This window comes from Rhipicephalus microplus, unplaced genomic scaffold, assembly GCF_043290135.1.
Source record: "Rhipicephalus microplus isolate Deutch F79 unplaced genomic scaffold, USDA_Rmic scaffold_99, whole genome shotgun sequence".
Taxonomy (NCBI): domain Eukaryota; kingdom Metazoa; phylum Arthropoda; class Arachnida; order Ixodida; family Ixodidae; genus Rhipicephalus; species Rhipicephalus microplus.
The window spans coordinates 28,327-37,500 of record NW_027464671.1 but is presented as its reverse complement, the minus strand read 5'-3'; the positions used below and the strand labels follow the sequence as shown (position 1 = coordinate 37,500).

At 60.1% G+C, this 9,174-nt stretch overlaps 3 non-coding genes across 3 annotated transcripts in view; all 3 read right to left on the bottom strand.

Moving 5' to 3' along the window:
• LOC142790357 (large subunit ribosomal RNA) overlaps nucleotides 1-351 on the bottom strand; it is a 3,958-nt gene extending 3,607 nt beyond the window's left edge. Inside the window, exon 1 of the ribosomal RNA XR_012889468.1 lies at nucleotides 1-351. This exon is cut by the window's left edge and continues 3,607 nt beyond it. This is a non-coding gene — a ribosomal RNA (large subunit ribosomal RNA).
• A 1,154-nt stretch (nucleotides 352-1,505) lies between these two features.
• On the bottom strand, nucleotides 1,506-1,658 carry LOC142790309 (5.8S ribosomal RNA). The gene has a single exon (XR_012889421.1). It is a non-coding gene; the product is annotated as a 5.8S ribosomal RNA (ribosomal RNA).
• A 1,719-nt stretch (nucleotides 1,659-3,377) lies between these two features.
• Nucleotides 3,378-5,192, bottom strand: LOC142790421 (small subunit ribosomal RNA). The gene has a single exon (XR_012889511.1). It is a non-coding gene; the product is annotated as a small subunit ribosomal RNA (ribosomal RNA).
• Between the last annotated feature and the right edge of the window lie 3,982 nt (nucleotides 5,193-9,174).

The following is a 9,174-nucleotide window of genomic DNA, read 5'->3' as shown; positions in this document are numbered from 1 at the left end:
TATCGGTCTCTCGGTCGTATTTAGCCTTAGATGGAGTTTACCACCCACTTAGGGCTGCACTCTCAAGCAACCCGACTCACGGGAGGCTCCATCCCGGGCGCGCAACGGCGGAGACGGGCCTGGCACCCACTCTGGGACAAGCCCCTGTCAGGGGGACTTGCACCGTCGCAAACACCCGAGAACGTCGCCTCCCATACACCACATTTCCCGACCGCCTGCAAGGACGGGGGATTCGGTGCTGGGCTCGGTCCCGTTTCGCTCGCAGCTACTCGGGGAATCCCTGTTGGTTTCTTTTCCTCCGCTTAGTGATATGCTTAAATTCAGCGGGTTGTCTCGCCTGATCTGAGGTCGACAGCGGATACATTCGCTTCCATCAACTTCCTGCACGACCGCGTGCGCTCGCCCTACCAAGTGCGCCCGCAACCCTGTACAGGGCCACTTCTTCACAAGGCTGGCAATCGGCTTCCCCGCTGCACGCGTGCGGCGCACAACCGGTGTGACGTGGAAGTGACGGGACACGTTCGTAAACCCATCGCGAACCGAGTACGACGCCCTACCAAGTGCGCCCGCAACCCTGTACAGGGTCACATCTTCACAAGGCTGGCAAGCGGCATTCCGCTGCGCGCGTGCGTCGTCCGAGCAGTTGCGTGATAAACGACCGTGTCGAAAGCCCAAACACCGCCGAGGCCAGTCGCCGCCGCCGCAAGGGCAGCCACGCAGCCTGGCGAGAGGCATCGTCTCGTGTAGCGTCGCCCCCGCCCCAACTGGAGTGGCCCAGTTTTTTGAACGGGACGGGAACTGCGAAGCACTTAGACCGACGGCGGACTACGACGAGAACGCCTTAAGCTTCGCCAACGTTTCGCCAACTCGTGCGGGAGACTTTTTCCGCTTCGCGGCAAGTCGTCGCGCCGTGCTCTCCGCATCAACCGCGTACGCAGCGAACCGCAAACGTCGGGCGCAGCCTCCTCACCTCCCTGCGCTTTGCGCGCGAACGTTCCCTGTTCGCGCGGCAAAGCCTGGAGGAGGCACGGCCCCGCAGCGTGTTCGAGCGCCCGGTCTACGGGACACCCTGCTTACTTCGAGGGCAACAAGCGCAACGCAAGGCTGCGATCTCGCGCACTTTGCGCACGGCTGGAGAAGCTTTGCTGGCCGGCTTTCGCTCCTCGTGTTTACCGTGCGTTAAAGTTGCGCGTCCGTGGCTCTCGCAGCTCTTGCGCGCCCGGTCGCAGAGAGGAGTACGCAACCTCGACCGCACTTTCCCTGCAGGCTTCCTTCCGACTCGAAGTCCTGCGGCGGTCTCAACGAGGTGCCACATCCTCAATGCAGTCGGTCGCCCCCGTTTCGGTTGGGCTCTGGCACGACGGTCGCCACCGTCTCGCCCTTGAGTGGCCGCTGTTGGCGCTCGCTGTGAGGTGTTCAGCGTGCTGTCCGTGTTGCCGACGCGGTCAAAACGAGTCGACGGCTCACGTTCCCTTGTGCGCCGAAGGCTCTCTTGATATGTGATCCGACCCTCAGACAGACGAAGCCAAGGGAAGACCCAAGGCCGCAATGTGCGTTCAAAGAATCAGTGCTCAGTGTGTCCTGCAATTCACACCAAGTCTCGCAGCTGGCTGCGTTCTTCATCGACCCGAGAACCGAGTGATCCACCGCTTAGAGTCGTGAAAAAGTGTTTGTTCAATTCCGTACAGTCAAAACCAAACGTTTCTGGCACTCGGCCAAACAGTGGCCAAGAAGGGCGCTTTTCAGCGCACGCTTGGACTCCAAAACTCTGCCGCGCCTTTTTCGGCTGCCGCAAATCGAGCAAACGGTGTGTTTCGGACGGCGTTTCGCTTTCGCTACTTGCGAGTGCTTTCGTGGTCCACCCCTCTATAAATACTCGGGAGGCGTCGAAGCCGGTTCTCCAAGCCGGACCCGTAGGTATCGTTGTGTGCTCGCTCTCATTGGCCCGCCTAACCAGAAAATGCCTGCGGTACACCCATTTGGATAAGAGTGCACGCAGATGCGGGCCTCGACGGCTACACATTTCCTCGGGCGGCCGCCTCCCGGCCTCCGTGGAGCGCGGGATGCACGGTCCCATCGACAAGCCTCTCCCGTTTTTACCGTGGCGTCGCGGTTCACCACGGCAGGCGGGTCGGTCTCCTCCGCATAAAAAGGGGGACCCCCACTTTTTGTTCCACGAAATCGCACAAGCTTTTTTCGCATCCACGGTTTGCCACCGCACACCAAAATGCCGATCCGGCTGCCTACTTTAGCCAACAGGTGGAGCCAGGCGCGCCGTACTTGCGCGGCACTTCCCACGTCCACCGAAGTCGGTGCCAAGGACCACTTTCGGCGCCGGAGCCGCGTACGAGCCTACTCGAGGCGGAAGAACGAAGCCAGCAAGGGCCTGGCCGCAAGTGCGTTCAATTGTCGGGACGTCCAAGTCCCTCGTTCTTCCGTGCTTCCTCTTTCGGCAAGTCGTTGCGGCACCTTCCCAAAGCGCGCAGACCCGCTAATCGCGACGAGCGCGACGTGGCCGTGCCGCCTTTCCCTCGGCAGCAAGCAAAACGCCTGGCAACGTCGACGCTCCCCTAACCGCGATCTCGCACCGTGTTTCGTGTGGCGAATTCAAAAGCCGGCCGGCGCTGCTGCAACCATTACGGTCGGTACGCATACGCCGCGGAGGGCGGGACGGTCATCGGAGCGTGCGGTTCCTCCATCGAGTACTGCGCACCTCGGCCGTCGCATCGCCGTGCCATGACCGGCCGCGCGTCAACGCGAACCGGTGCCAGCGAGATCCCTCGCCTGCAAGAACCGACCGGCAGCCTCCGTCACCCGAGGACGCGGAGGCGCTTGCCGCGGACGGCGGGACGGTATGCACTGGTGCACAGCGGACCCGTCACATCGCCAGTTCCTTGACCGACCGCCGACGCTTGTGCCGTTCCTCTCGTACTTGGCAGTCGCCGCGCGATTGTCGGGTCTCGTTCTTGCACGCTCGAACGGTCGGGAGGGCACTCGGCTGGCGTTTCGGGAACGCGCAGCCTCGCCTTCTACCGACGTAACCACGACTCGCCGTTCGCGCTCCGCCGCTCCTGTTTACAGTACTAGGCGGTCCCGCAGCGGTCGGGTCGCGCATTTCGAGCGCTTCGAGCCACGGTGCAGTGGCGGGTCGAAAGCCGACCTATGAGTGCGTTGCGCCGTTTGTACCCGCGTCCGCCACCTGGCCGACCGTCCAAGGTCGCGGTGTTGGCGTCCGCTGGGCGCAACAATTTGTCACGGGGTGCCGCTCCACATTCAGGCAGCCCCGTGGGGAAAAGCCGACCCCGCGTCCAAACGGGGTCAGCGGCAGAAAGTGTCGGGCGCAGACGCAGCTGAGGCGCTCACCCTTCACAATCCGTTAATGATCCTTCCGCAGGTTCACCTACGGAAACCTTGTTACGACTTTTACTTCCTCTAAATGATCAAGTTTGGTCATCTTTCCAACAGACCGGCGCAACCGAAAGGCCGCGCCGGACATCGGTCCGAAGACCTCACTAAATCATTCAATCGGTAGTAGCGACGGGCGGTGTGTACAAAGGGCAGGGACGTAATCAACGCGAGCTTATGACTCGCGCTTACTGGGAATTCCTCGTTCAAGGGGAACAATTGCAAGCCCCTATCCCAATCACGAAAGAAGTTCCACGGGTTACCCAGTCTTTTCAGACAGGGATAAAGACACGCTGCTTCCTTCAGTGTAGCGCGCGTGCGGCCCCGGACATCTAAGGGCATCACAGACCTGTTATTGCTCTGTTTCGTGCGGCTAGGAGCCGCTTGTCCCTCTAAGAAGGTTGTAAGGTGCTGGGAACCCCGCACCTATTTAATAGGCTAGAGTCTCGTTCGTTATCGGAATTAACCAGACAAATCGCTCCACCAACTAAGAACGGCCATGCACCACCATCCACCGAATCAAGAAAGAGCTCTCAATCTGTCAATCCTCCCAGTGTCCGGGCCGGGTAAGTTTTCCCGTGTTGAGTCAAATTAAGCCGCAGGCTCCACTCCTGGTGGTGCCCTTCCGTCAATTCCTTTAAGTTTCAGCTTTGCAACCATACTTCCCCCGGAACCCAAATACTTTGGTTTCCCGGAAGCTGCCCGCCGAGTCATTTGAGTAACTCAGGCGGATCGCTGGTTGGCATCGTTTATGGTCAGAACTAGGGCGGTATCTGATCGCCTTCGAACCTCTGACTTTCGTTCTTGATCAATGAAAACATTCTTGGCAAATGCTTTCGCAGTAGTTCGTCTTGCGACGGTCCAAGAATTTCACCTCTAGCGCCGCAATACGAATGCCCCCGTCCGTCCCTCTTAATCATTACCTCGTATTCCAAAAACCAACAGAACAGAAACGAGGTCTTGTTCTATTATTCCATGCAAGTTTATTCAGGCGACTCGCCTGCGTTGAGCACTCTAATTTTTTCAAAGTAAAAGCACCGGCCATCTCGAGGCACACAATGAAGTGCACCAAGAAAGAACCGGCATGATGTTCAGTCCGAGCCGTCGCATCGGGTAGATGCACTACTCGTCTGGAACTGAGATCCAACTACGAGCTTTTTAACCGCAGCAGCTTTAGTATACGCTATTGGAGCTGGAATTACCGCGGCTGCTGGCACCAGACTTGCCCTCCAATTGATCCTCGTTAAAGGATTTAGAGTGTACTCATTTCAATTACGGGGCCTCAAAAGAGTCCCGTATTGTTATTTTTCGTCACTACCTCCCCGTGCCGGGAGTGGGTAATTTGCGCGCCTGCTGCCTTCCTTGGATGTGGTAGCCGTTTCTCAGGCTCCCTCTCCGGAATCGAACCCTGATTCTCCGTTACCCGTAACAACCATGGTAAGCAAGTAACCTACCATCGAAAGTTGATAAGGCAGACACTTGAAAGAAACGTCGCCGGCTCGTGGCCATGCGATCAGCACAAAGTTATCCAGAGTCACCACACAATACGGGCCGAAACCCGATCGATCTTGGTCTAATAAAAGCACCCGTTACCCAAAGGGCTCCAGGCTCACTGCATGTATTAGCTCTAGAATTGCCACAGTTATCCAAGTAGGAAGAAACGATCTAAGGAACCATAACTGATTTAATGAGCCATTCGCGGTTTCGCCTTATTTCGGCATGTACTTAGACATGCATGGCTTAATCTTTGAGACAAGCATATGATTACTGGCAGGATCAACCAGGTAATCGTTCGACTGCGCGTCCGTCCTCGCCTTCGGCGGGCCGGACGCAGTCTGTGTGCGGCGGAGGCCACCTTCAGGCGCCCCAACACGCTTATTTTGCACTCCGAGATGACGGCGTTCGAGCTCGCTACGGCACAACCTTCCCGAAAGACGAGTGGGAGCCGTGCGGCAAGAAGCACGTTCATGCTCGCTCTTTTTCGTTGCATCGACTCGGTCGCGCCGTGCGGGTTGCCCAAGCCCGCTGCACTGTCGGTGGACCGGCCGGAACTAGCAACGGAGCCGAGACTGCAAAGCCGCCAGACGACGGGTCACGCCCGCGTCTTCGGCGCTTTCGCATCTGAATCGCCCGAGGACGACACGGAACACACCTCGATATCGTGGTAAAACGGCACCGTCCGACAACCAGCCCCTAACGCATCAAGCGGATGAGGCTGCAGACGACTGCCGTGGATTCCCCTGGAGCAGACCCGAGGACACGCTTGACGAGGCCGAAGCCCGCCGCATATCAGACACCCGGTCGCTTTCGCGTACGCCGCTCACGAGAACCCCCACATAATAGCAGCGATAAGTACCCAGACCTCCTTGGGCACTAATACGAGCGTACTCGAGAAAATTTCACCGCGGGTGTGCCCCGAAACGTGTGGCACGTTGAGCGTGCCACAAGTCTACGTCGCTCTCAAACCCGCCGAGGTCGTAGAATTTGCGACCCTACTCACGAAATTACCACCGAGGATACGGCCGCAAACGTACCGCACCTTGGGTAGGCCACGAGTTTGTGCAACACTACGCTGACGGCACAGCACCGAGGTCGTGCGCGCACGCACGGGAAAATTCCGCCGCGGTTTCTGCCGAAAACGTGAGGCACCACGACTCTCCGCAAGTTCGCGTCGACTGCGAAAGACCGAAGTCGTGAACGACGTGTCCGCTACTCGCCGCCGACACGCTGGACACCAAACGTACAACGACTCGACGGCGTCGTAGAGGCCCACGACGCGGTTTTCCTTAACGACGTCTCGGCGTGGCACCGACAGGTTAGAACGGCCGACCAACGTTCCCTGTCCGCCGTTCGGCTCAGTCGAAGGGCTCGGCGACTTCGGCAACGCTGCGAAGCCGCACGGTGACGCACGCCATGTCCCCATTTTTTTTTTTTTTCTTTCTGCGTCTGCCGGGGTGCCCCTATAATAGCAGCGATAAGCACCCAGACCGCCGTGGGTCGCTCGCCCCGGCTGACGTGGTTTTTCGTACTCCTGCGGCGGTCGCCGTCAAGCACGTCCAAATACGCTACTTTCGTGGGCGCATTCACGCTCTTTCGCTTCGCCGGAGTGCCAGCACTCACTCTGCCAAAAACGGCGAACATCCGAGCGGCGGTTCCCACTTTTGCGTCGGCGTCGCAAACCCCGCCCCGGCAGACGAGGTTTGCCGTACTCGTGCGACGGTGGCCGGCGGGCACGTCGAAAGACGCCGATATCGTGCGCGAATTGGCGCACCTTGGCTTCACCGGAGTGCCGCCACTGACTCCTCCAAAAACGGCGAAGATCCGAGCGGCGCTTCCCACTTTCGCATCGGCGTCCCGAACTCCGCCCCGGCTGACGCGGTTTACCGTACTCGTGCGACGGTCGCCGGCGAGCACGTGGAAAGACGCCGATATCGTGCCCGAATCGGCTCCGTTCGGCTTCGCCGGAGTGCCAGCACTGGCTCGGCGAAAGACGACGAACATCCGAGCGACGGTTCTCACTATTGCGTACGCGTCGCAAACCCCGCCCCGGCAGACGCACTTTGCCGTACTCGTGCGACGGTCGCCGGCGAGCACGTAGAAAGACGCCGATATCGTGCCGGAATCGGCCCCGTTTGGCTTCGCCGGAGTGCCAGCACTCACTCGGCCACAAACGGCGAACATCCGAGCGGCGGTTCCCACTTAGCCGTCGGCGTCCCGAACTCCGCCCCGGCAGACGCGGTTGCCGAGCTCGTGCGACTAGCGACCGCGAAGCCGTCTCGCGACGCCGCTTTCGTGCGCGGCTCCCACTGCGACCTGGGTCACCCGAGGTCGACGAGCAAGAAAGAATGTCGAAAAAAAAATTTTTTTTTTTTTGCGTCTGCCGGGGTGCCCCTATAATAGCAGCGATAAGCACCCAGACCGCCATGGGTCGCTCGCCCCGGCTGACGTGGTTTTTCGTTTTCCTGCGGTGGTCGTCGTCAAGCACGTCCAAACACGCCACTTTCGTGGGCGCATTCGCGCTCTTTCGCTTCGCCGGAGTGCCAGCACTCACTCTGCCAAAAACGGCGAACATCCTAGTGGCGGTTCCCACTTTTGCGTCGGCGTCGCCAACCCCGCCCCGGCATACGCGGTTTGCCGTACTCGTGCGGCGGTGGCCGGCGGGCACGTCGAAAGACACCGATATCGTGCGCGAGTCGATGCTTCTTGGTCTCGCAGGAGGGCCGCCACTCACTCCTGCAAAAACGGCGAAGATCCGAGCGGCGCTTCCCACTTTTTCGTCGGCATCGCAAACCTCGCCCCGGCAGACGCGCTTTGCCGTACTCGTGCGACGGTCGCCGGCGAGCACGTCGAAATACGCCGATATCGTGCCCGAATCGGCCCCGTTTCGCTTCGCCGGAGTGCCAGCACTCACTCGGCCAAAAACGGCGAACATCCGAGCAGCGGTACCCACTTAGCCGTCGGCATCCCGAACTCCGCGCCGGCTGACGCGGTTGCCGAGCTCGTGCGACTAGCGACCGCGAACGCGTCTCGCGACGCCGCTTTCGTGCGCGGCTCCCATTGCGACCTGGGTTACCCGAGCTCGACCAGCAAAAAAGAAGGTCGAAAAAAAATTTTTTTTTTCTGCGTCTGCCGGGGTGCCCCTATAATAGCAGCGATAAGCACCCAGACCGCCGTGGGTCGCTCGCCCCGGCTGACGTGGTTTTTCGTACTCCTGCAGCGGTCGCCGTCAAGCACGTCCAAATACGCCACTTTCGTGGGCGCTTTCGCGCTCTTTCGCGTCGCCGGTGTGCCAGCACTCACTCTGCCAAAAACGGCGAACATCCTAGTGGCGGTTCCCACTTTTGCGTCGGCGTCGCCAACCCCGCCCCGGCATACGCGGTTTGCCGTACTCGTGCGGCGGTGGCCGGCGGGCACGTCGAAAGACACCGATATCGTGCGCGAGTCGATGCTTCTTGGTCTCGCAGGAGGGCCGCCACTCACTCCTGCAAAAACGGCGAAGATCCGAGCGGCGCTTCCCACTTTTTCGTCGGCATCGCAAACCTCGCCCCGGCAGACGCGCTTTGCCGTACTCGTGCGACGGTCGCCGGCGAGCACGTCGAAATACGCCGATATCGTGCCCGAATCGGCCCCGTTTCGCTTCGCCGGAGTGCCAGCACTCACTCGGCCAAAAACGGCGAACATCCGAGCAGCGGTACCCACTTAGCCGTCGGCATCCCGAACTCCGCGCCGGCTGACGCGGTTGCCGAGCTCGTGCGACTAGCGACCGCGAACGCGTCTCGCGACGCCGCTTTCGTGCGCGGCTCCCATTGCGACCTGGGTTACCCGAGCTCGACCAGCAAAAAAGAAGGTCGAAAAAAAATTTTTTTTTTCTGCGTCTGCCGGGGTGCCCCTATAATAGCAGCGATAAGCACCCAGACCGCCGTGGGTCGCTCGCCCCGGCTGACGTGGTTTTTCGTACTCCTGCAGCGGTCGCCGTCAAGCACGTCCAAATACGCCACTTTCGTGGGCGCTTTCGCGCTCTTTCGCGTCGCCGGTGTGCCAGCACTCACTCTGCCAAAAACGGCCAACATCCGAGCGGCGGTTCCCACTTTTGCGTCGGCGTCGTAAACCCCGCCCCGGCAGACGCGGTTTGCCCTACTCGTTCGACGGTCGCCGGCGAGCGCGTCGAAAGACGCCGATATCGTGCGCTAATTGGCGCTCCTTGGCTTCTCCGGAGTGCCGCCACTCACTCCTCCAAAAACGGCGAAGATCCGAGCGGCGTTCTCCACT